The sequence below is a fragment of the Lutra lutra genome, chromosome 4, assembly GCF_902655055.1.
Source record: "Lutra lutra chromosome 4, mLutLut1.2, whole genome shotgun sequence".
Classification (NCBI taxonomy): Eukaryota; Metazoa; Chordata; class Mammalia; order Carnivora; family Mustelidae; genus Lutra; species Lutra lutra.
In genome coordinates, this window is record NC_062281.1 from 24,522,885 (window position 1) to 24,548,779 (window position 25,895).

The 25,895-nt window shown below is 37.4% G+C and overlaps 1 long non-coding RNA gene across 1 annotated transcript in view; it reads left to right on the forward strand.

Moving 5' to 3' along the window:
• LOC125098105 (uncharacterized) overlaps positions 1 to 17,069 on the forward strand; it is a 231,376-nt gene extending 214,307 nt beyond the window's left edge. The window contains exons 3-4 of the long non-coding RNA XR_007126722.1: positions 11,964 to 11,997; positions 16,542 to 17,069. This is a non-coding gene — a long non-coding RNA (uncharacterized LOC125098105). The remainder of the gene's footprint in view (positions 1 to 11,963; positions 11,998 to 16,541) is intronic.
• The last annotated feature ends 8,826 nt before the right edge of the window (positions 17,070 to 25,895 follow it).

The window sequence follows — 25,895 nt, forward strand, 5'->3', positions numbered from 1 at the left end:
CCCTCTCTGTTTCCTCTTCTTCTGGAATCCCAATTATTCTAATGTCGTTTCGCCTTATGGTGTCACTTATCTCTCGAATTCTCCCCTCGTGATCCAGTAGCTGTTTGTCCCTCTTTTTTTCTCAGCTTCTTTATTCTCTGTCATTTGGTCCTCTATATCGCTAATTGTTTCTTCTGCCTCATTTATCCTAGCCGTCAGAGCCTCCATTTTTGTTTGCACCTCATTAATAGCTTTTTTGATTTCAACTTTGTTAGATTTTAGTTCTTTTATTTCTCCAGAAAGGGCTTTTATATCTCCCGAGAGGGTTTCTCTAATATCTTCCATGCCTTTTTCGAGCCCGGCTAGAACCTTGAGAATCGTCATTCTGAACTCTGGATCTGACATATTACCAATGTCTGTATTGATTAGGTCCCTAGCCTTTGGTACTGCCTCTTGTTCTTTTTTTTGTGGTGAATTTTTCCGCCTTGTCATTTTTTCCAGATAAGAGTATATGAAGGAGCAAGTAAAATACTAAAAGGGTGGCAACAACCCCAGGAAAATATGCTTTAGCCAAATCAGAAGAGATCCCAAATCATGGGGGGGAGAAAGGGGATAAAAAGAGGTTCAGAAAGAAAGAAAAAAAAATTAAAAAAAGAAAACCAATAAAGAAAAAGTATAAAATGGAAAAAAAAATATATATATTATATAAACTAGTTAAAAAATGTTAAAAAAGAAATGGGTAAAAGTTAAAAAAAATTTAGCAGAAGAAGAAAAAAATTGAAAAAGAAAAGAAAAAAAATTAATTTAACTGCAAGGCTAAAGAATCATGGGGAGAAAGCCATGAGTTCTGTGCTTTGCTTTCTCCTCCTCTGGAATTCCACTGCTCTCCTTGGTATTGAAACTACACTCCTTGGTAGGTGAACTTGGTCCTGGCTGGGTTTCCTGCTGATCTTCTGTGGGAGGGGCCTGTTTTAGTGATTCTCAAGCGTCTTTGCCCCAGGCGGAGTTGCACCGCCCTGACCCGGGCCGGGCTGAGTAATCCGCTCGGGTTTGCTTTCGGGAGCTTTTGTTCCCTGAGCGCTTTCCGTAGAGCTCTGGAAGACGGGAATGAAGATGGTGACCTCCCGGTCTCCAGCCCGGAGGAGTCGAGAGCCCGGGGCCCCACTCCTCAGTGCGCCCCCAGAGAACAGCGACCAATAACTCCCGCCACCCTGGCCTCCGGCCACGCTCCGAGCTGACCGAGCCTGCGACCGATTCAAGGTAACCCCGAGCTGAGAGTCACTCCTCGGCTCTGTCTCTGTAGCCGGCTTCCCCATTCTAATACCTGTGAGCTCTGCGACACTCTGACACCCCCGATCCTTCTGTGACCCTGCGGGACCTGAGGCCACGCTGACCCCGCGTGGGCTTCACGCCGGTTAAGCCTCTGGAGTGATGTCCCTCAGTGGAACAGACTTTTAAAAGTCCCGATTTTGTGCTCCGTTGCTCCGCCGCTCGCCGGGAGCCGGCCCCTCCCCCCGCAGTCTATCTTCCCGTCGCTTTGGATTCACTTCTCCGCCAGTCCTACCTTGCAGAAAGTGGTTGATTTTCTGTTTCTAGAATTGCTGTTCTTCTTCTTTGATCTCCCGTTGGATTTGTAGGTGTTTGTAATCTTTAGATAAGCTATCTAGCTGATCTCCTGCTACCTGAAGTAGTCTCAGCCTGCTACTTCTCTGCCATCTTGACTCCTCCCCCTCTTCTTCTTCTTCTTCTTCTTCTCTTTTTTAAAATATTTAATATTTAAATTTTTATTTATTATTTATTATTTATTTATTATTAATATTTATTAAATATTAATATTTAATATTTAAATTTTTAAAAAATATTTATTTATTTGACAGACAGAGATCACAGGTAGACAGAGAGGCAGGCAGAGAGGAAGGGAAGCAGGCTCCCTGCTGAGCAGAGAGCCCGATGCGGGGCTCAATCCCAGGACCCTGGGATCATGACCCGAGCCGAAGGCAGAGGCTTTGACCCACTGAGCCACCCAGGGGCCCCGCAGAAATTTTTTAATATGACAAACATGTAATTTACCTAACAACATCCTCTTATTCTGTAAGTTGAAGAATTCTGCATTGACATTAAAAAAAAAAAAAAAAAGCCGCAATCAATACTGCAGAGCGACAGAGCCCAAGCTTTAGTCTACCAGGGTGGTTTCAAATGGCAGCTCTTCTAGCTACTACTTAAGTAAATTTGGGCAAGCTATAACCTTTCTCAAGTTTAGTTCCTGGGCTATAAAATGGGAACATCACACCATAGAATTGCCTTGAAAATAAGTGGGGCAACACATGCAAAGCACTTAGAAAAACCCCAGAGAAAACTCTTGCATCATCTTTTTCAATTATCATTGTTAGCATTATATTTACTTGTGTCAGTGTCCCTGAGCCAAATGTTCTTCCTCCAGTGGCCCTAGTTTTCCAAGAGATGGAGGGACAATTACAAATGCAGTCTATTATTCTGAGAACTGATTTTTATGGGAAAACTGGGATTATCACCTGCTTGTGAGAATTATATGTTTTTCAAATTCCTTTTAAATTCTGAGGGGGAGTTAAATTAAATTTTTGTGCTCTTTTGCCTCTGAAGTGTACAAGAATGTTTTGTCTTCCCACATAAAGAACAAAATAACTTAAAAATGATTAAAATTAAAAAATCACTTTAAAATGTTTTAAAAACAGGCTCATATGTCTTTATAACATATTTTCCACCTGCAAACTAATGCTACAGAAGTTTGCATCATGTGTTAGTGAGTATTTCTGTAGGAAAGTGCTAATGTTTCCTAAGGAGCATATGGGCCATTAGATCTGATACGTGAGAATGAGTGTGTAGCAATCCTTGGGAAATTATTCAAGGATCTGTTACAGAAGAAACAGAATTTCTAGAGACACAAAAATCAAAATACCAGCTTGAATATTATAATGAAACTTTGTGGTTGTATATCACCTTTCTCAAATGCTTCACACCTATTTTCTCATCTAGAAACATTTCTGTAAATTAATAAAGTGGCAGGTATTAGTCTTCTCAATATGCAGGGAAAATATATTCGAGAGCTCACTACTCTCAGTTTGTACCATTTGAGATTTTCTTGATGTAGTTTGCATATTTAATATTTGCATTATTTTACTGGAAGCAAGAATACAAGTATGATTTTTTTTGAAGATTTTATTTATTTATTTGACAGAAAGAGAGATCACAAGTAGGCAGAGAAGCAGGCAGAGAGAGAGGGGAAGCAGGCTCCCTGCTGAGCAGAGAGCCCGATGTGGGACTTGATCCTAAGAAGCTGGGATCATGACCTGAGCCTAAGACAGAGGCTTTAACCCACTGAGCCACCCAGACGCCCCAAGCATGATTTTCTGATGTAGAAGTAGCAAATACTGAAAATATACCCTAGTTAATTCAGGTTCTCTTATGTATGCTAAAGCTAAGGAGCTATTAGCACAAAAATTAGTTTTCTATTATTCTGTTGAGAAAAATAATTTACCTTAACAAAGGTGAGAGTACTGAAAGGTATAATAACTCTAAATCAAATAAATATTTATGTGTTTATTTATTTATCAAACGTTCAGTACGCATTTACCATGCACCCACTAAGTGTAAGATACTGAAGAGACAGGTTCGAATATACTCAGTCTCTGCTATCAAGAAAATTATTTTTTGGTTAAAAAATAAATCCATCTTCAGTAATGATTTTGCTAGCATCATTGAATTTTAAAGGAAAATATCTAAAATAAAATGAAATAGTGGCTTAACAATAGAAGTAAACAGGAGCCAAATAAATTAGTCTGGAAATTTGTATCCCCTAACTAGGGATTTTTAGGTTTTCAGCTGTATACATGTATATGTTCACTGCACTTGGGTAAAATCTGTGCCATTGCTCACCTGTGAGTGTGAATTCAGACTTAGAAGACACATGAAGAATTGTGACATTTCTTCCTAAAAATGTGAATAATGGTGGCCATTATTATCTTCATGAGGGAGTACCCAAGTGATTGATAACTGGTCAGAATTTCCTCCCATTCTGTATGTATATCCAACTGTGCTTTCTAAATGTTCTGTTCTTCTTCTGGTGTGAACCTGAAACCATCACTTATCAGAGTTTATGGTACATAAAGTAAAAATGAACCCATTAAATTGTATTAAGATGATTTTCTGTAATGTAAGCATATAGGAATCTGTATACAATAAACAAAAATTTCCCTCATTTTAAAAAAAGATTTTATTTATTTATTTGAGATAGAGAGCATGAGCGGTGCTGAGGGGAGGTGCAGAGGGAGAGGGAGAAGCAGACTTCCCCCTGAGCAGAGAGCCTGGCGATGGGTTCAATCCCAGGGTCCTGGGATCATGACCCAAGCCATCCAGGTGTCCTAATTTCCCACATTCTAATATTAAATTTACAAAAAAATTAAGAATCAAAGCACATTCATTTAGTTCTTCCATTCAGTTATTCCCAGTTTTCCTTTCTCATGAAGACCTGTTCTTCTCCTTAAGTTCTGTCCCTGTTCCTTATTTGGAACAGTCTAAACTGTTTCAATCTAAACACATGAGCCATTATTCATGCTCACTATTGTTTACAAGACTAAACTTTGTCACCTCTCTCTTCCTTCCTTCCTTCCTTCCTTTCTTCCTTCCTTCCTTCCTTTCTTTCAAGATTTTATTTATTGAGAGAGAGAGGGAGACAGAATGAAAGCTGGGGAAGAGGCAGAGGGAAAAGGAGAGAGAGAAACTCATGGATCCTCCATGCAGAGCACAGAGCCTGATTCAGGGATCCATCTCACGACCCTGAGATCGTGACCTGAGCTGAAATCAAGAGTTAGTTGCTTAACTGACTGAGCCACCTAGGTGCCCTATCCTCATTCTCTTTTAATCTCACTTGTCTAATATATCCCTAACTTAGAATGAATGAATATATTAGTTTTCTACTCTCCTATACTTGGCAGCTGAAAGAGTCTTGGGAACATTGCTGAAGGCTTTGGTTTGGCTTTCTGGACCACCAATCTGTGGCCATAGATATCACCTTTGTCAAAGTCCATTCAAAAATTATGTCCACCAGTGTAGAGAATAGCCAATGACTGGTTGACTTCCATAACTTGAAATAATACTTTCCCAGCTTGCAGAATTTTTCCCAAATAGTTTTCCCAAATGGAAAGAGAATATTTGGCCATCTGACTTCAGTGTACATTTTTTGAACCATGGTTGTTGTTACATAGTCAATACAAATTTTACAGGGCTCCCTGCCAATCTCCTATGGCCTGCTTCTGGACCACTTTAAAGGAGCAACTTTTTTGATACTGGTGGGAGAGATCATTCTCCATCATCTTTCATGTCTTCTCATTCTTAGATTGGGAATAATTGATCTGGCAACAGTAATATAAAATATGTCAACTACATGAAGAGAAATGGTCACCCCTAGACTTAAAGTAAGCCAAAAGGTTATCTGAGCCGAGTTAATAGCTAATATTTTGCATGGGTCACCACTAGCAGAGAGTTAAGATAATCAGTTTTCTGTATTCATAGACAACAAGATCAAGATTCTGAAAATATCCCTCAGAACTCTTTCCTCTAAAAGGCCATTCCTTACAACCCATAGCAAATTAGGTAACTTAAACCGTAATGGGCAAGGAAATTAGATTTCCCTCATTAGCTTGGGCTTACCTGGAATTTGGGAGGTGTTCAGCTGTCAGTGAATATAGGGGTATGTTCAGGAGGGATGGATATCTGCAAAAATTGGATTCTGTGTAGAGGATCCATTGGCATATGGTAGGTAGGGAAATAATAGTGCATTCTATGAACAGATATGGATCCTTTGTGAGGCTAGTCTAGATTTCTAGATATTTCCAGACATATCAGAGCCCAATAAAAGGCATACTTTAATTTTGAACCTTGACAAATTTTATAAAGGTTTCAGTTATATAGGTCCACTTCTAGTTCCTCAGGAGGACCTCATTCTTGGATATCGCTATGCCTTAAACATCACTATTACTGAAATCATTAAGTTGAAGGAATATAAATTGACAGGAAACGTGAAAAAAACAAAAACATTATTTTTTTTTTCAAGACCTATTCAGGCTTTCTCAGGGGAGCAAATACTTTTCAGTATCTTGGGAGAAATTTAAAGCATGTTCAATTACATTTTTTTGGTGATTTTCCAATCATAAAATTTCAGTAAATGCTGGACAAACATGTAATCTCACTCCAGTAAATGTCCAAACCATATAAAACTCAGTATCATGAACTATTCTTAAACCTAATACTTAACCCTCCCCAAGCTCTGCTTTGTATTAGGCAGGATGCTAGGATAGAGGGTTATGGATGACATTATTTCTCCCTCTCTGTGTCTCCTCTTACCTATTTCCCCATTCCATCCTAGGCTGTCTTTTGGTTCCTCTGAGTTTAAGATTAAAGGCAAAGAGAGGTAAGGCAGAATGTTCTTGATTGACAGATACTGTTATGATCCAGCATTTGGGTTTTCTAGGGTTGATGGCTATTCAAAGGTGGAATTTTCATAGATTTTTCTGGGGATTTCTTAAATATTTCTTAACTGAGAACATTTACCTATATCTCTTCTGGTTTGTTGTGTATGATTCTTTCTTAACCATGTGGGTGACTGGCAACCCTCTCACTCTGTTGGGATTATAAGTTTAAAGTGAACTTCTCATCTGATGGTTCCTAATGATAAGAAACTCTCATATACCCTTGCTCTCCAGAGCAGTCAAAGTGTGGCTACCAGTCTTTTCCAGTTGTGGCACCATAATTTCATAGAACTTTGAACTTTGAAACTTTGTATTGCTTAGGTCTGAATCTACAGAGTCCCCCTTCTCCTCTCAATTCTAGGAGAAAACACTCTCTAAAGTATTGTTTTGGTTGCTTCCTATACTGAAGCAATGGATGGGCAACGTTTTCTCAGTTGTGGGGAGAGCAGAAAGATGTAAAATTGTGACATTATCGGGGGTACCTGAGTGGCTCAGTTGGTTGAGAGTCGACTCTTGGTTTCAGCTTAGGACATGATCTCGGGGTTGTGGGATCAATCTCCTTGTTGGGCACCATGCTGGGTATGGAGCCCACTTAGGATTCTCTCTCTCCATCTCCTTCTGCTCCTGCTCCCCACTTACATGGTCTCTCTCTCTCTCAAATAAAAAATAAATAAATAAAATAAACAAAAAACTATGACATTATCTACAGCAGTAAAGGTGAATATTTTAATAAACAATATTCCCTATTTTTAACCTCAGTGCCCTTTCAGAAATCAAGTCAGAAACAAGACCAATGATTTCTTTCCCTAAAATTACTGTACAGATCATATGGTAGTATTTTTCACCCTCAGCTGTCACACAGGTGCTACCAATTTGAAACGCTGCTTGAGTTTTAGTAATGTAGGAGTGGAGGGACTTTCTTATGTGGGCAGCTGATAAATTGCAACTAAAACTGAAAAAAATGAGAGGATTAGAACTGAAAACTTAAAACTATATGGTGACTTGGTGTACAAATTTGAGGTATGAATTAACTATTTTAGGGAAAGTTAACTGGAATGCTGACTGACTCTGTGTGATTAAGGATGTGAAGGAGGTTCAGCTCAGACCACCTGAATCCATGGATTCCCAGCTCCAATGCAAGTTTGGCAACTCTTCCCTTCCTTTATCCAAACTCCATGTATTTACATACTAACGTGGTGGGTTAGGTCCTGATCAACTTTATCAGATAAAAGATATTGATGCTAGCTAGGATCTCCAAACTAGCTTTCTGGTGATGTTTTGAAATATAGAAGTTTGGTTCAGTTCAGAGAATTATCTTTCATCTTTCTTTCTATAGTCTGTGCCAACCAGTGTACCATAACAATGATGATACTAAGATAAAGACATGACCTCTGCCACTGAAGACATCCACCTATGGTGAGACAGAAAAGTCAATTGTGGAATTCTTCCTAGCAGATTTATAGGAAAGATATTATAGGAAAGAATGGTGTGTTTGGAACCCTAGCAGGGCTATTCTCTATGAATGGTGCCCTCTAGAGTTGTGCAGTGTGGTGGCCTTTAGGCATAATTAATTTTCATATTTGTGAAGTCCTTTCTTCCATTGTACTCTTAGGGACAAAGACTTATTCTGGCAGGAGTGGGATGAGAATAATGGCTCTGGTGAAGATGGATTGACTTATTTTGATTTCAGTTAAAATTAATAGACTTTTTAAAAATGCAGCCACGAAATCCTGTAGCAGTATTTGTTTAATCACGTTAAAAAGAGATGAATGAAAGAATATGCTTCCTTGGGAGAGAGAAATGTAACTCAAACAGAATTGTATTTGATAGAACTTTGTCCTAGATTGTGCATGTTTTGTTCTTTGCAAATCAAATGGAAGAGTTTCCCATATGAATAGGCTTAAATATATATTTAGTAAATACTACAAAATAATTGGTTGCTAGATTGGATTCAGCTGATATTGGGTGAATACAAGATAGGAAAATTTCAAGTACATACTGACTGTTCATTTCTCGCATTAAGTAACCCTACACAAAGTAGATTGGCATATTATTTAATTTATTGTACTGGAAAATTCCCCAGGAATTGTGCTGTATATTCCTCTATTTTTTTATTTTTCATATATTTTCCTGGTTATTTTACTTTGTCTCATATCTCAGTCTCAGAAATTAATATTTAAAAATTTTGAAAACATAATAAGATATGATGGGTGTGATATGACATTTAAATTAAGGTAGACTAAATAATAGTAGGGCATTGGAAAATTGAGAATAGTTAATTTATATTAAGTGAGATTAAATGCTTTAGATAAGAAGAAAATAACTTCACACAGGGGAAAAATAAGGGCACCAATATAGGTATATTGGTTAAAGATTGGGTTGGCCATAAAGAAAAGAAGCCTCTACTATAAGTATTAAAAACATAGTAGTTTTGGGGGTGCCTGGGTGACTCAGTGGGTTAAAGCCTCTGCCTTCGGCTCAGATCATGGTCTCAGGGTCCTGGGATCCAGCCCTGCATCGGGCTTTCTGCTCAGCTGGGAGCCTGCTTCCCTGCCTCTCTGCCTATTTGTGATCTCTGTCTGTCAAATAAATAAATAAAATCTTTAAAAATAAATAAAGAAATAAAAACATAGTAGTTTATTTTTTATTATATCAGGAGCAGCCTAAAGGTAGGCTGTTGTGGTAAATATGGGATAGTTATCTAAGCATAATGAAAATTATTTAAATTTAAATTTAAATGATTTCCCCTGGTTCAGTAACTAGGAATATAATAATGACTTATAGAACATTTAATATATTACTATTGTTATTATTATTATTATTTACATATTCAAGTCTTTATTACCTTCATTAAAAAAATTCAGAGTATATACATATATTTTTATTTATATATATGTATTTTTTATTTTATCAAATATATTATTTTTTAAATTTTATTTTATTTCAGTGTTCCAAAATTCATTGTTTATGCACCACACCCAGTGCTCCATGCAATACGTGCCCTCCATAATATCCACCACCAGTCTCACCCAATTCCCCATACCCCTCTCCTCCAAAACCCTCAGTTTGTTTCTCAGAGTCCACATTTACGATTTTATTTATTTGAGACAGACAGAGAGAGAGAGTGAGTGAGTGCCCAAGCAGGGAAGAGGATCAGAGAGAGTGGGAGAGGCCGACTCCCCGCTGAGCAGAGAGCCCGATATGGGGCTTGATCCTAGGACCCGAAGATCATGACCTGAGCTGAAAGCAGATGCTTAACTGACTGAGTCACCCAGGTGCCCCAGTATATATAAATATTTAAGGCCTCTCACTCCTTCCCTGAGTTACCCAAATTTTCTGGGGTCTCATTCTACTAAGTATCTCAGTTGTACTTCTGGAAGATCTACTCAGTTTATCATTTCTTAGGATTTGTTGGTTTTGTATAGTATCCCAGTTAGTGATTTCTCATGATGTCCTAGAAGTTGATCATATAATCATGGAATGAGTCCTGGCCTAGTCACAGTGACCTCTGACTTCAAGTTTCAATCTGTTTGGTTTAAATTTATGTGCTCAACAGATTTTCAAAAGCTTGAAAGGAAATCAATTAACAGATGGTTGAGAAAACCAGCAATGATTTATTATTTATGGTGGTATTAGTAAAAAGGGAGAGCAGATAGAGTCAAAGGTTTTTTAGCTGGTAGAATCAATAAGATTTGGCATTTTAGAAAAATGAGCAGTAACCCCAGCATTTTTGTCTTGAGAAACTGTGGATAAAGGTACCATTCATGAAGATAGGAAAAATGTTTCCTGAGTTAGGAAGCACTAGAAAAAGCAGGTATGGAGAAAGAAAATGGATTTACTTTGAAATATGCTGAGTTTTCGTTGCGCCTAAACAATCTAAGCATATAGAGGGATCAGTTGGATGTCTGGATATACAGTTCTGAAGTTCAAGTGAGAAGAACAGAGTAAAATTGAGGCTTTGGAATCATAAAAGTATATATACTATTCGTTCCATAGGAATAGTTTCTTTAAAATCTAGAAATTCACCTTATTGGATGAATTGCCTGTAAGGTATTGATCTCCTCCCTCTGAAAAAATCCAAGCAGTAGCTGAATTATCTTTAGTTACCAATAGAGTAAAAGAACTCATTGGGAAATTCCAAATTCTCCTCATTATTTTCCCAAGTTCTTTCTTAGTTATGTAGAAATTGGGAAATTCCAAATGCCAGTAGATACAAACATTTTCCCCTCATAAAAGTCAATACTTATGTAATTCAGTAAAGGTCTTATTCAAAGACCATGAAGGGAGCTCTTATGTAACCCCTAGAGATAAGGTTCAGATCATATGTAATGTGTAATCGCTTGTGGAAATGACAGATGAGAAATACAGTCCATAAAGTAGGAAAGGAGGAATTGCAAAATGAAAAGGTCATGGGAGTTGAAAGCCAGACAGATTTTTGTTTAAATTCTGGTTATGCAACTTATCTGCTACTTAACATTGGACTGCATATTTAATCTTCAATTTTCCTCATATGTTATATAAGGGAAATGGTATCAATAGTCATGAGGATGAAATATAGTGTGTATAATATGCTTTCATAGTGACTTTCATAAATGTGGGGACTAGTAATATAAAATGGTTACTGCCACCAGCAGTTCACATTTTATGGCTTAGATTAAACAAATTAGAATAATTTGTACAAAATCAGCATTTTGGATAAAGAGCTTATGTATAAGTGTAGGAAGTAAATTTAGTATGTGTATATATATATATGTTAGTTGAAAATATGACCATGTGGAAACAATAAAATTTTTATGAAATTTTTATGGTTGTCTGATACTGAAACATTTTTAAAAGCTTATTTACTTACTTATTTTTCTTCCTTGTTATGATTTATGTAAGTGATGAGATGTTCAATTTCAGGGACTAAGTGAGAGTAAAAATCATTAAATTTAAGTTTAGAACTAATATTAAGATACAGTGCTCACCTCTAAGATAGTTAAACCAGGATCCAAGCCATGCACAGTGTTAATTTTTCTGTTAGTAGGGGGTCTTGATACCAAATTGTAGGAAGGCAGAAAAGGAAGAGAATTCAATGTTGTCTTTTTTGTCAGTCTCCTGCAAGGCAGGTTGAAGGGTAAAGCTCTGAGATGGTAGGATAGGCTCCCAGGCTGACGTTTCCTCCTTTCAATCCTTACCTCCTTCCTATACCTGTGCTCCTTTCATTAACTGCCAGACAGTCTACACCACAGCACAAATTTTTCACAAACCTACATGGTGCCCCTTTGGATTCTTAAGCTTAAGCAAGCATACTGGGAAAAGCTGTGTTAAATAAAATTTATGTTGCCTTCTCTTCAGTCTAGACAATTATTCAATGAATACATTGTGATGAGTGCATTGCGTCAATCCATAGCGAACCATAGTTTGCTGGAGTTATAGTTACAAAACTATGGCTTGGCTTATCATGATTAGATCTGTTCTGTTTACTTTGAATTTTCCTAGGTCTGAAGCTTGTTCTTGTTATACGTCTTCAATGGTAAGTGATACTACCTCTGCACCTGAAATTCATTTAAATTCTCAGCTGCCCATGGGGGTACAACTCAGTCTCTGCATTGTTTTGAAATGACCAGCTCCAACTCCCAGGACACCAGGCCATCTAGATAGCTGTTGAGTAGTAGCTAATTATCTCGCAGATGTTCCAGCCAGACACTTCCCGGCTTCAGGGCAGGAAATGGTATTTAAAAATGGAGATCTTACTTCTAGATACAGATATATTAGCAGATACTGTATCTTAGATATTCAAGAAAGAGCATGATCTAAAAAATATTTTCATGGGAACCATTCACACAAACAATGAGGTACTTTGGCTAGTTAACACTCATTTCAAGTTAAAAACTTATGGAAAAACCCCTGTGTATTTTTCAGTTGTATTTTGGGGAGGGGGTGTAGTATACTTCTACTTTATAACTTTTTTCTCATATAAATGTGGATATTCTCCAAGATTTTGTGTTAATTTCTTGCCTCTCTCTAACCAGGGTTTCTTCATTTACATGGATCCTAGGGCAATAACATTTAGTTTTCTTTTTGGGGGGAGGTGGGTATTATTTCCATTTACAATATAGTAGAAACAATGGCACCTACTCCTAGAAAAATGCACAAAAATGCACATATATATGTATCTATAAACTTTTTTGCATGTAATCTTAGGGTTCATTGACTGAAACCCACTCTTGGACTTGCTAGGAGTTGAAACCTGAAGACTGGGAAAGCAATTAAGAGATTTTGCAATAGTTCAGAGAAGTGACAAGCAAAGCTAATGGAGAAGGTGATTAGAACATTTCAATCATGTTTCTGCAGCACTGCATAGACTTCCATCCTCACATTATTAAAACTCTCTTCTGGTCTTATGTGTCTTAATCTCTGTTTACCTCATTTAATTGCCAGACCCCATTGTTCTATTTCTTGTGTATTTTTGAAAATAACAACCACACAGTTCACATTGCTTCAACTTTATTTATTTATTTATTTATTTATTTATTTATTTATTTTTAAAGATTTTATTTATTTATTTGACAGACAGAGATCACAGGCAGGCAGAGAGGCAGGAAGAGAGAGGAAGGGAAGCAGGCTCCCTGCTGAGCAGAGAGCCTGATGTGGGGCTTGATCCCAGGACCCTGAGATCATGACCTGAGCCGAAGGCAGAGGCTTTAACCCACTGAGCCACCCAGGCACCCCTGCTTCAACTTTAAAATTTAAATGAACTCAAGTGAAATAAAATTAAAAATTTGATTTCTCTGTCACACTGACCACATTGTAAGTGCTCAAGAGCCACATGTGGCTGGTGGCTACTACATTAGAGAGCTCAAGGTTACAAGATAAAACTGAAACTCCCCTATAGAATATGGAAAATGGCTTTGGATCAGGGTGCTTCCTCTTGCTGCCCCCACCCCCTTACAAAATAGCATCAAGCCCTAACAAAGACTTCACCATTGCTTATGGTGAAGCATGAGCATTCATAAGAATTCATAAGAATTCGTAAGACTCTCATGATAACTATTTTGTTGTCGAGCTTGAATCTAAAAAAAAAAAAAAAAAAATTCTTCCTTTATTCTCCCATGGGAATACACTGTTACTGAGTACCTGCAACGGGTGTTAGTCTCTTTCCAATCTGTTTTCTCCTATTATCCTGACCATACAAAGGGAAACTGAAACTCAGAAGAGTATGTTGTTCAAGATCATTTATCTGGAAACTAGAGAAGGAAAGAGAAGCCATTCTCCAGAAATTGCCAACATTTCCTCAACACCAAATGTACAGATTTATCTACATTTGTACCCACCTTCTCTCTCTGTTCCTTTGGAGGGGATTAATCTCCATTGTAAAAAGATTTTTTTCTTGTTGCATTGTAAAAAATAGCATTTATGTTGCTTTTGTAAGTGCTCTGCATGACATCACTTTTCACATTATCATGGACTTTGCCCATTGCTAGTTTGGTGTCTTCTGAGAGAAGAAACTTCCGCATTTGTGCGCTTCGTGATATTCCATCCTCCTCCTTTTCTTCTTCCTCCTCCTCTTCCCTTGTTCTCCCTCCCCCTCCTTCTACTTGACTTCCATATATTTTGTTCGACTATAATGTTGAAGATATGGAAACTAAAAGCATAAAAGATAATAAAGAAGCAGAATATATTGTCTGAGGCCAATGAGCATACCAGTAGTAGAACAAGGACAAAAATATGCACCTTTTAATTCTTGTTTAGTGCTTTTTCCATTTTATTGTAGCTTCTCTTCCCAAGGCCCTTAATTCATGAAAAAGCAAACCATTCCCCTTAAATTTCAGTGGGTGAAAATATGTATCTATGAATTTCATCAAAAAAGCTGACAAAGTCTAAGAGTTATAGAAATCAGGTATTTGGTGCTAGGGCTAGGTATTGGTGTCTTCAAAATGTAGGTAATTTAAATTTCTGAAACCATCAGAACACAATTATGTATTCAGCAGGACTCAAAGGGATGATACTCCTTTTTTAACTATATTCCATTGCCCTCCAAAGTGTTATTTGTAGGTTTTTTTAATAGTTAAAACTTGAATTTTATTTCTTTCTAATGCCTACAGATTATTTATCAGTATATCTGTAATTTACATAATAAAAGGGAAAATGATTAGACATAGTGAGTAAAGTACTTTCAGGGTATCCACTTGTTAAAGTATTTGCCAACAACTATTGATACTTAACATTCAGCTTTAGTTCTAAAGAGTGATAAGTTAGAAAGCACTCATGTGTCCAAATAAATACCCAGATCTTCTAGCCAAACATTTTTATCAGAGTGGAGTGTGTGTTCTGGTTAAAGTCAATGAATGAAAGAAGAATGGGGCCCATGTCAGATTGTTGATAAAAATGTTTTCAGAATTTCCTACTTTATAAATGCTATGGTCCTGCATATGGATTAATAATAAGCAAAAGGGCTTTAAAAAGACATATACGAGGTTATCTTAATTATCCATCTGTAAAACATATTTGTTATTTTGTATTAATTAGGATATTGGGGACAGGCAAAGTGACTGCATATTACTTAGCTAAAGCATAGGAGATGTGGCTACCAATGGACCCAGTTATCATGTGAGGATTGTTCTGTCCTTAGTGATTGGATTAACCTGGCTCAAACTTTCAATTTCTCAGTTTTGGAAATGTGTGTACTTCTGGGATTTTTACAAAGTTACAACCTTAAGTCATCTTCTTTCATGTTTGTCCTCTTGGGTACAAAACACTGCCACTTGATGGCCGTTAAAAGAAATGGAATCTCAATAAGTAGAACAGTATTTTCGTTACTTCACTGAAAATATGTGGGGGTTATGTGCAGCAGGTACAGTGGAAACATGAACTACTGTTTTTCTGTTTTCCATTCCTGTTTTCTCTTTTTGGAGACCAATATATATCCCACCTGCAGCATGAACAATAAGGGGCCAAGAGTTGCTCTTGCAGCTCTCTTCATGGGGACCTGCTGTATTAAAGACTTAGTATCTTTTCTAGCCAGCGGCTACCCCCATTCCTGATATCCCACCTGCTCTAGAATTCGGATAAAAATTATATCTTCTCCCTATGCGAATTCTGGGATCCACCTCTTTCTATAACCCTTCATAGTCCTCATTTTTACTTTCATTTCCAGAAAGATTGCTTTAAGTTGACATTAAGAAAAACCTTGCTCTAGCTCTTTTACACACACACACACACACACACACACGCACACACACTCTCCTATCTCAGTTACGTCCCCTGATTTCTACATTATAGTGGATATTTGAAGCCTATGAGGCTATGAGAATGGATATTATACTACACTCTACTATACAACAACACATTATAATTTAATGTTAAAAGGCAACAGAGCCTTTTAATAGTCTTCTATTAACTCTCCTGTCAGTTAACTGTCCAGACTGAACATTCATTATGCAATTCTACAAGCATTTCTTTAGAGTCATCTAGGTGCTGTATTTTGCATGCAAGGAGTAGTACCATGAGGAACACCTGCTCTCTTACCTTGAAGGAGTTCATGGTTTGATGAAAAAAATCACAGATACTGTATTTCTACTACTTTAGCATTAGCAAACCATTAGGCATAATAATTCTCTCTCTCAGCTTTCCAACACTCAAAGTTTCCAACATCAAACTTTTATCCCAAGTTTGCTTATGATCACTCCTCAGTGAGCTACTGTTACAACTAGGTTCTCATAACAAATCTAAAAAAAAAAAAAAAGGTAATAGAAACCCAACAGATGCAGGAAAGGCTCTCTGCTTCCCCCACAATCACCTAAATTTCCATTGGCAAGGAGAGCCTGCATTAGGAAGAGATGTATTAACACAGACTTCTCTTTTCCTAAGAAACTTATCTGCATAATAGAACAATCTTGTTTTTCCCAGACATCTCCTTTCACCTTCTTGCTTAATGAGCTTTATCCTGTCTGTATTTTCAGGACCCTCCTGCTCTTCTTAGCTCACACAAGCTTCTTGTTGCCTCATTATCTTTGGAATTTCATATGTGTGGATTCTCTGTACCCATGCCTATTAAATTTGATTTTCTCTTGTCAGTCTGTCTCATGTCAATTTGATTCAGAAGAACCACAGGGCAGAGGAAGGTCTTTCTCTCTGACAGTAGGTTGGAAATCACCACTCCATCTTAAGAAGTAAAAGGTTGATCAGATTGAAAAATCAACAACTCTACTTGGATCCCTAAGAGAGGGGAGGACACAGGGAAAACCCGCCGCCCCAGGACTGAAGAGACAGAGGAATACAGAGAGTCATAGTTTCTTTGAGTCATTAAATGCATCAAACTCCTTTGCAAATGAGATATTCATACTTGCTCTTCTCTTTCATATGTTAGCTCACTGCTCCGTCTAATCTAACCTGCCCTCGTTATACTTTCTCATGGCTTGCTGCATGAGAGAACGTGTGGGAAAACATCACTGTTATACCTTTCCATTATGTATGTCACTCACAGGAGCCCTCTGTTAACAAACTCACATCTAATGTATACAGCCATTTTGCGTCTTGGACCTCAAATCAATTTCCGTTGTATGTCCTGTTGCTGTGTACCAAGTGGCTTTTATACATTATGTCATTTGATTCCATTAATACCCTACAGAGTAGTCCCTAGTTTTATTATTGTTTTACAGGTGGGGAAAGCTTCAGCAGATTTCACACCCCGTATCTGGTAAACAGAACCTTATGTTCTGACGAGGATGCTGGTGTCTGCTCGTCAACACAAGAAACCTTGTGTAGTAGCAGTGAGAGATTATTACGGGAACAAGGATATAACAGGAATGCAAAAGAAGAGTCAAAGAACATGTTAACAGTCTAGTTTAGGCTTTCAAAGCAGTGACTGACATGTTTAAATATTGTCTTTTTCACTCTTTAAGTCAGCTCCTCAGTAAAAATGTTGCTGAAGTAGAATCAGATACCGGAAATATTTAAAAAATGGAGACCAAAGTGATTTGGGATGCAAGTAGCCTGAATAAGTGCTTCAACTATTTGCTTTCATTGAGTAGAAAAAGCTAGGTTAAGTTTCAGAATAAATCCTCTTCTACGATTTACATGAGAAGATGTGAGCCATGAGACAAAGAACATTAAAGGCAAGTATCAGAAAACCCTCCATTAAAGCCCCAAAATACACAGTGACAATAATGAAAAAGACAACTCTTCAACCTCCTTTAGAAGCAGCGCTACCATAGACACTTAAAAGGGGTATTAAATAGGAGACAAACACTAATTCTAAATATTCTCCCCCAATTTCGATTTCTCAGTGTGATTACAGAAAATAAGGAAGTCACTCAGAACAGCTGTGTTCAAATTTCAGATGTTTATCAGCTTGGCATCTTTGGTAAAAAAATTACATCTCTGAACCTAATCATTCTATGCCATGAGGTTACAGGGAGCCCTAAGAACTAGTGGGGCCTCCAGGACTATGATATCTTTTAAAATTGGATGTTATCTCCATGTAGATTTGTAATGTTAGAACTAAAGGAAAGATCACTATGATTTTCTCATATAGAATCTTCTCATGGCCACATGCATATAAATTATTATAATATTAAGTGATTATATAAATGGTAGATATTTTAATATATAGGCTCGTATTTCTCTCCCTTTCCCTCTTTTTTTTTTTTTTTTTTGTGGAGATAACTAATCTTGGAAACGTCCAAGTAGAAAAATATGTTGGATTGTAACTACATTGTCTTGGGGATTTTCAACAGTGTTCGACTGTAAACCTAGATAATCTTTGGTTTCAGAAAAGAAATAAGTTTCAAGCAAGATGGAAACTACAGATTGGAAAAGAAAAAAAAAAAGGAAAACAACTTTTGCTTAACTGTCAAAGTGCAAATAAATTAGTGGACCTTGTATAATAATTCAGACAACAACTTGCATTCAGTCCAAATAAGTAGGCTATCTTTCAGTGTAAATTTTTAAAGTTTTCAAATGGTTATTTTATCGTAAGCTAAATATAACCTGAAAACTAGGTTTAATCTAGCTTTTCTTGAGGTCTTGAAAAGACATGTTTAACAATGTCTACAGAGAATATTATCAAGAAAAACCTATTCATACAAATACATAGAGAAATTGTCTTCCATATGTGCTACCATCTTTTCTTTTTTTTTAAAGATTTATTTATTTATTTATTTGACAGAGAGAGATCACAAGTAGACAGAGAGGCAGGCAGAGAGAGAGAGAGAGGGAAGCAGGCTCCCTGCCGAGCAGAGAGCCCGATGCGGGACTCGATCCCAGGACCCTGAGATCATGACCTGAGCCGAAGGCAGCGGCTTAACCCACTGAGCCACCCAGGCGCCCTGTGCTACCATCTTTTGATACCTGTTGTAGTTTTAAAGAATTCTGGTTGAGTTTTTCACTGTGTCAGCAGGCAGACCATAGTTGAAGTGATACCATGTGACTTATGAGACTGGGTCAGAAAGTTAATGCTGTTTCTCCATTGTTCGGTTAAATACTTGCAAATGGAGACCCGAGTTGCCATGCAAGACTCCCGCTGGCCCTGAAGCCACCATGCTGTGAGGAGATCAAATCCCGTGGTGTGGAAAAGCCCCAAGTAAGTCCCCATGACAGCCAGTCTCCTAGACCAGGTGCCATACATGCAGGTGAGTAAATCTGCAATGTTACTCTAGCTCTAGCCTACAAGTTGTCCCCATCCTCTAGGTCTTTCCAGGGAGGCTCCAGATATTGTGGTCCAGAGCCAAGCCATTTCCGTTGTTTCCTGTCTCAATTCTTGTCCTACAGACCCTGTGGGAATAATAAAATGACTGATTAGAGCCGCTCAGCTTTAGGTAGATTTTGCGACTCAGCACTAGTGACTGGAACAATTAGTGACTGGGATTTTTTTTCTAGTGACCACAGCCCTCAGACTCTAAGGCCAAACATGCTTCCTCTTTGGCAGGCTTCTCTTGGCTGATGTTAGTAAAGGGTGTGAGCTGAGTTTGCAGAAGCAGAGGTGTTAATCCTGCTTTCCCCAGGGATGCACCAATAATGTACAAGTGAAAGGGAGACTAGAGGAAGCAATTCATAAGATGGAAGGAATATTTTAATGTTGCTTCAATTGCCTGATGGTATCAGGAAAATGTTTCATGTACTTTGAATTATCTTGATAGTAACTTGAATTCTAATTGTGTGTGTCATCTGATCATGGTTTGATCTGAGCAAATGAGTGAATTTGCAAAGAATGAATGGAAAAGTCCTCATCAGTTAATAAATTTGAGTTGGCTCCCACATAAGGTTTGGCACAGGGACTAGTGAAATGTGTGAAAACATTTGGTCTCCAGACACTTAACTCCACAAAATCCATTCCACAATAGCCAATCTGCTTTCCATATTCTGTGACCAATGCCCACATTTAGACCAGCTCAGTAGAGTGCAAGTAGAAGTGATACCATTTCAATTGTGTCAGTTGGAAGGAATAGTGTTTCTTCTTTTTCCCATCCTAATGATCTGAAGAGAGAAGGAAAAATCCCCTATTTTCATATTCAGCTTCTTCCTTCACCCACTCAGTTCTGGAAATCAGCATCATGTTTGTTTCAATAATACTATCAATACATGACAAAGTAATTAAAAAGAATTGAGGCAACATTTTGGCTAAAAGAGGATAAATATTCAGGAATGAATTGATTCATAAACTTACTTCAGATTAACTCCTCTCCAAGAAAAGACAGCATAATCACTGTGGCTAAAAGAAACTCATTCGAAAGACATGTATAGTATTTAAAAAGTAGCTAAATCCGTTTTGTATTACACAGAAGGAATTCTGGGAGGGATGTACCTTGACAGTGTCTCCTCCTACAAAGTGTAAAATGTATTTGATCTTTAAATATAATAGGTCTTGGGGCGCCTGGGTGGCTCAGTGGGTTAAGCCGCTGCCTTCGGCTCAGGTCATGATCTCAGGGTCCTGGGATCGAGCCCCGCATCGGGCTCTCTGCTCAGCAGGGAGCCTGCTTCCTCCTCTCTCTCTGCCTGCCTCTCTGCCTGCTTGTGATCTCTCTGTCAAATAAATAAATAAAATCTAAAAAAAAAAAAATAAAAAAAAAATAAATAAATATAATAGGTCTTATTTTTATTCCAACCATAATTCTTTGGAAAAAGAAGGTAAGGCAGAGTAACGTTTGATTTTCTTCTTGAACTTAGTAATACCTGCTTCTATAAAAATAAAATTTTTTTAAGTCATGTGTGCATACACATACACACACAGGCAAAAAAGGAGGTAGAGAATTAGTAAACTGTTCATTTCAGGCTATGTAGACAGCTAAATTTGACATCACAGGAACACACATTAAACCTAGATTCATTGTAACAAAGTGGGGGGTAAGCAAATTTTCAACTTTGCTTCAGACACTTGGGTCCCCCTAGCTCTACTAAGCCTGATTACATGTACCGGGCTAACCCAGAACATTAGTGGCTTCTGAGTCTAGTGGAACAGGAAATGGCCAGTCCACAGGGGTAATGAGTCATCAAATGGAGATTTTATTGCTACAGCACTACAGGACAGAGTCTATCATCCACTTAAACTAAGATCAGGCCTCTGTTTTCAGCCTGTACAATGCACATTTTTATACAGGCAACCTGTGTAAATTCACATTTTTTCCTGGATTAATTGCATGTTATAGGGATTTTGCAAAATAGACTCTCCCCCCCACCCCAATTAAATAAAGAAAAGGAGTAGTTAGTTATCTGGCTTATTAATTTTGTAGTGGAACCTTTCTGCAACTTAATTTTTCAGCCTGTGTATACTGTGAATGTGTATGTATCTATGCATAATTACACACAGAGAGATAACACAAACCAACGAAAGACAACTTCTATAATTTTCTTCTATAGATTTAAGAAGTTTCCTGAGTTAAGAATAAGGAATTCTTTATTATTCATGAATAAAATTATTTATAATAAGCCCATGCATTTCATAAGTGTCATTACTGACCTCCAAACATTTGTGTTTTGGGGAAAGTAGTGTCAGTCATAAATCTACTTCCCAACATCGGCTTAACTCAGTTGGTTTCAAACATGGCCTGGCAACCCTACTTTCCTTCCCATGGTGTTACTCAAAGTACGGACCCAATCTGCTCTCCTTTCTCTCACCCAACTGGGTGTGTGTATTGACAAAAGAAGACTTCTTTTCAACTTCCCCTTCTGAGTATAACCACTAATAACTGGGAACCAGTTGTGTATATGACAGTGTTCTTTGCTCATTTGAATATACTTTAAAAACAAATTATTGGGAAAATGAATTTTTTTTTCTTTTAACTACAAGCAATAGCAGCTGTTAAAAACATTAGCTTTGATCATTAGAAGAATGACTGAATAATCTGTGGTACATTCATGCAATGAAATACCATATAACATTGAGAATGAACAAATTTTACCTCTTTCTAATAACATGGATGGGTCTCAGAAATCTAACATTGGTCAAAAGCAATCAAAATACCAAAGACTATATACTCTGTAATTCCATTTGTACGTAGTTTAAAAACTAATCTATGATGTTTGAAGGCAAGTTATGTTTATCTTTGGCAAAGTAGTACATAAAAGGGGGGTTGTGATTGGCATTTAGGGTGCTGATAATGTTCCTGTTCTTCCTGATTTGGGCTCCTCTCACATGAGTGTATTCACTTTACACAAATTCTTTAAGCTGTGCATTTTGTTATTTGTATATATTTTTTTAAAGATTTTATTTATTTATTTGACAGAAATCACAAGTAGGCAGAGAGGCAGGCAGAGAGAGAGGAGGAAGCAGGCTCCCTGCTGAGCAGAAAGCCCGATGTGGGGCTTGAACCCAGGACCTGGGATCATGACCTGAGCCGAAGGCAGCAGCTTAACCCACTGAGCCACCCAGGCGCCCAATTATTTGTATATTTTTAAATAATATCTCATGGTTTAATGAAAAGTTCACAAAATAAACCAAAGCCAAAAAACTTAAAATGAGAAAACAGTGTAAGCCTATTTCTGTATTATTTTGGTGCTAATCTAAAGTAATAGTCATGTTCTTGTGTCCTTTTTTGATGTGAATTTTTTAAAAGTTTCTTTTCACAAGGCCTACAGAATGTATCAGTGACTTCCAGCTGATGTTTGCCATTCATGTAGGTAAATGGTGCCTTCGTAATTTTCTGGGCCAGGTCCACAGTACAGTTTTCTAGGATTATTCCATTAACCTGGGCCAGTATTGGCAGTAATTAAGGCAGGTGAAGTTAGTTTGCAGTAGCTTTTTCCTACTCTTCCTCTGACTCATCTCTTCCTCTTCCTTTTCCTCTAGCACATGCTTATTTTCCTTTTTCCTTTCTTCCTTCCCTTTGTAATTTTTCTTCACTTCTTTTTCAGTGCCTTTTTTGATAACCAGGTTGTTGAGTCCTTAGGATATCAGGATCCACAAACATTCTCCCTTGATGAAAACCTACTCTGCTAATGGTGGATGTATGTCATTATGCATTTGTCCGAAGCATAGGTTGTGTACAACACCACGAGTGAACTCTGTTGTAAACTATGGACTTTGCATGATAGTCACGTGTCCCTGTGGTTCATCAGTTTTAATAAATGCACTACTTTGGAAGAGAATGTTGCTAATAAGGGAGACTATACATGTGTTGAGTTAGGGAGTATGTAGGAAATTTCTGTATCTTCTGCCCAATTTTGCTGTGAACTTAAAACTGCTCTAAAAAAAAATAAAATCTATTTAAAAAAAAAGCTTATTCTGCTCAAAGGAAAAAATTGCTAACCACATTGCATATGAATTAATTGATTTATTTATCTGTTTTATTTGTCTTTTTATTTAATTAAAATTTTACTTAATTAAAATCTGTTTTATTTATTTATTTAAATCTGGAATGTCTGTTTTGCTTTTTTAAAAATTTGAGTATAGTTGACATGATATTACATTAGTTTCACGTGTACAACTTAGTGCTTCAACAATTTTATGCATTATGCTATGCTCACGACAAGTGTAGCTGTCATCTGCCTTCATACAATGCTATTGGAGTACCACTGACTACATTCCTTATGCTATACCTTTTATTCCCATTGACTTATCATTCCATGACTGGAAGCCTGTACCTTTCAGTACCCTTCACCCACTTTTCCCACCCCCGCTCTCTTTTGGCCACCATCAGTTTGCTCTCTGTATTTATAGGGCTGATTCTGCTTTTTGTTTTTCTTGTTTATTCATTTGTTTTATTTTTTAGATTACACATATAAATTAAATCGTACGGTATTTGTCTTTCTCTGTCTGGTTTATTTCATGTAAAGCATAATGCTCTTTTGGTCCACCCATGATGTAACAAATGGCAAGATCTCATCCTTTTTTATGGCTGAATAATATCTATTGTGTATATATATATACCACATCTTCCTTATCCATTCATCTATAGATGGACCCTTGGGCTGCTTCCATATCTTCACGATTATAAATAATACTGTAAAAAGCATAGGGTTACATAATAGTGTTTTGAATTAGTGTTTCATTTTGTTTGGGTAAATACCCAGTAGTGGAATTATTGGATCATATGTTTTGTCTGTTTTTCATTTTTGAGGAACCTCCATACTCTTCCACAGTAGCTTTACCCATTTACATTCCTACCAACAGTGCACCAAGATTCCTTTTTTTCTTCACATCCTTGTCAACACTTATTTCTTATCTTCATGATTCTAACCATTCTGACAAGTATTAGATGATATCTCATTGTAGTTTTGATCTGCATTTCCATGGTGATGAGCGATGTTGAGCATCTTTTTATGTGCCTATTGCCATCTGGATGTCTTCTTTGGAAAAAATGTCTGTTCAGGTCCACTGCTTATTTTTTAATTGGATTATTAGGTATTTTGTGATGAGTTGTATAATTTCTTTATACACTTTGGAATTATCCCCTTATCAGATATATCATTTGTAAATGACTTCTCCCATTTAGTAGGTTGTCTTGTTGTTTTGTTGATGGTTTTCCCTGCTCTGCAGAAGTTTTTCATTTTAATGTAGTCTCAATAGTTTATTTTTGCTTTTGTTTCCCTTGCCTGAAAAAGTATATCTAGAAAAATGTTGCTACAGGCTGATGTCAAAGAAATTACTGCCTGTGCTTTCTTCTAGGAGTTGTATGGATTTCAGGTCTCACATTTAATTCTTTCATCCATTTTGAGTTAATTTTTGTATATGGTATAAAAAAATGGTCCAGTTTCATCCTTTTAGATGTGGCTGTCTAGTGTTGCCAGGACCATTTATTGCAAAGACTGTCTTTTCCCCATTGTATATTTTTGCCTCCTTTGTCATAGATTAGTTGACCACACAAATGTGCATTTATTTCTGGGCCCTGTGTTCTGTTCTGTTGATCTCTGTGTCTGTTTTTGTACCAGTACCATACTGTTTGGATTACCACAGCTTTGTAGTATATCTTGAAATCTGGGATTGCAATTCTTCCAGTTTTGTTCTTCTTTATCAAGATTGCTTTGGCTATTCAGGGTCTTTCGTGGTTCCATACAAATTTCAGTGTTGTTTTTTTCCAGTTCTGTGGAACATTCTGTTGGTATTTTGATAGAAATTATGTGAAATCTGTAGATTGCTTTGGTTAGTATGGACATTTAAACAATATTAATTCTCCTAGTCCATGAACATGAAATATCACTGTTCCAATAACTATTTTTTCCTGAGTATCATATGCCCAATTAGTAATATATTTAGAAGACCTTTCCTTCTAATCCTCAGGGTTCCCCACTCCCCCAAATAATAGGAAATTTAATCCAAAGAGGGTTAGCCTAGTTTACAATAAAAATTTAGTAAGGACCAGGCTATAATTAACCACGGGTGATACCTGCTGTGAGCTTCAGAGAAAGCATTTCTTCCTTAACTGAAAATAAAATTTGTTTTAAGTAAAGGTATTATTGCACAGTCTGAACAGCCTGGCCCGGGAGAGCTTTTTAGAGCCTTGGAGGTTCAGCACACATATGCTCTCTTAACTAAAGCAACTCATCACATTCAAAGTGGGGTGAAAGCAAGTGAGTGGTTAGATTGGGTGTCCAGGAGCTGTGAGTGGGTGCAGGAAGCAACCTCGGGAGAGGGCAGAAGCAGAGAAAAGGCCTAGAACAGCCTCTATGGTGATTGGAAGAGACTGTGCTCCCCAAGTTGTGTGTATGACCCTGTAGATTCATAGGAATTAGTTGGGGTTGCCTCTCTTCTGCTGCAGTATTTAGACTAGAGGCCTACATTTTACTCCCATCACTGAAGAGATCATAGGTGTCCCCTAGATGTTGGTGCCTTGTGAAAATCACAATCTTTTGGAGTGCCCTAGATAAGAAGAGTCTTAACCCATAAATCCTTTTCCTTCTTACTAGCGTATGGTAACACTATTGAGTAATTGTCCTTTAGAATCCAAAGGACCCTTTCCTGAGGGCTAATGTCCTATGTTAGGCACCATACTGCAG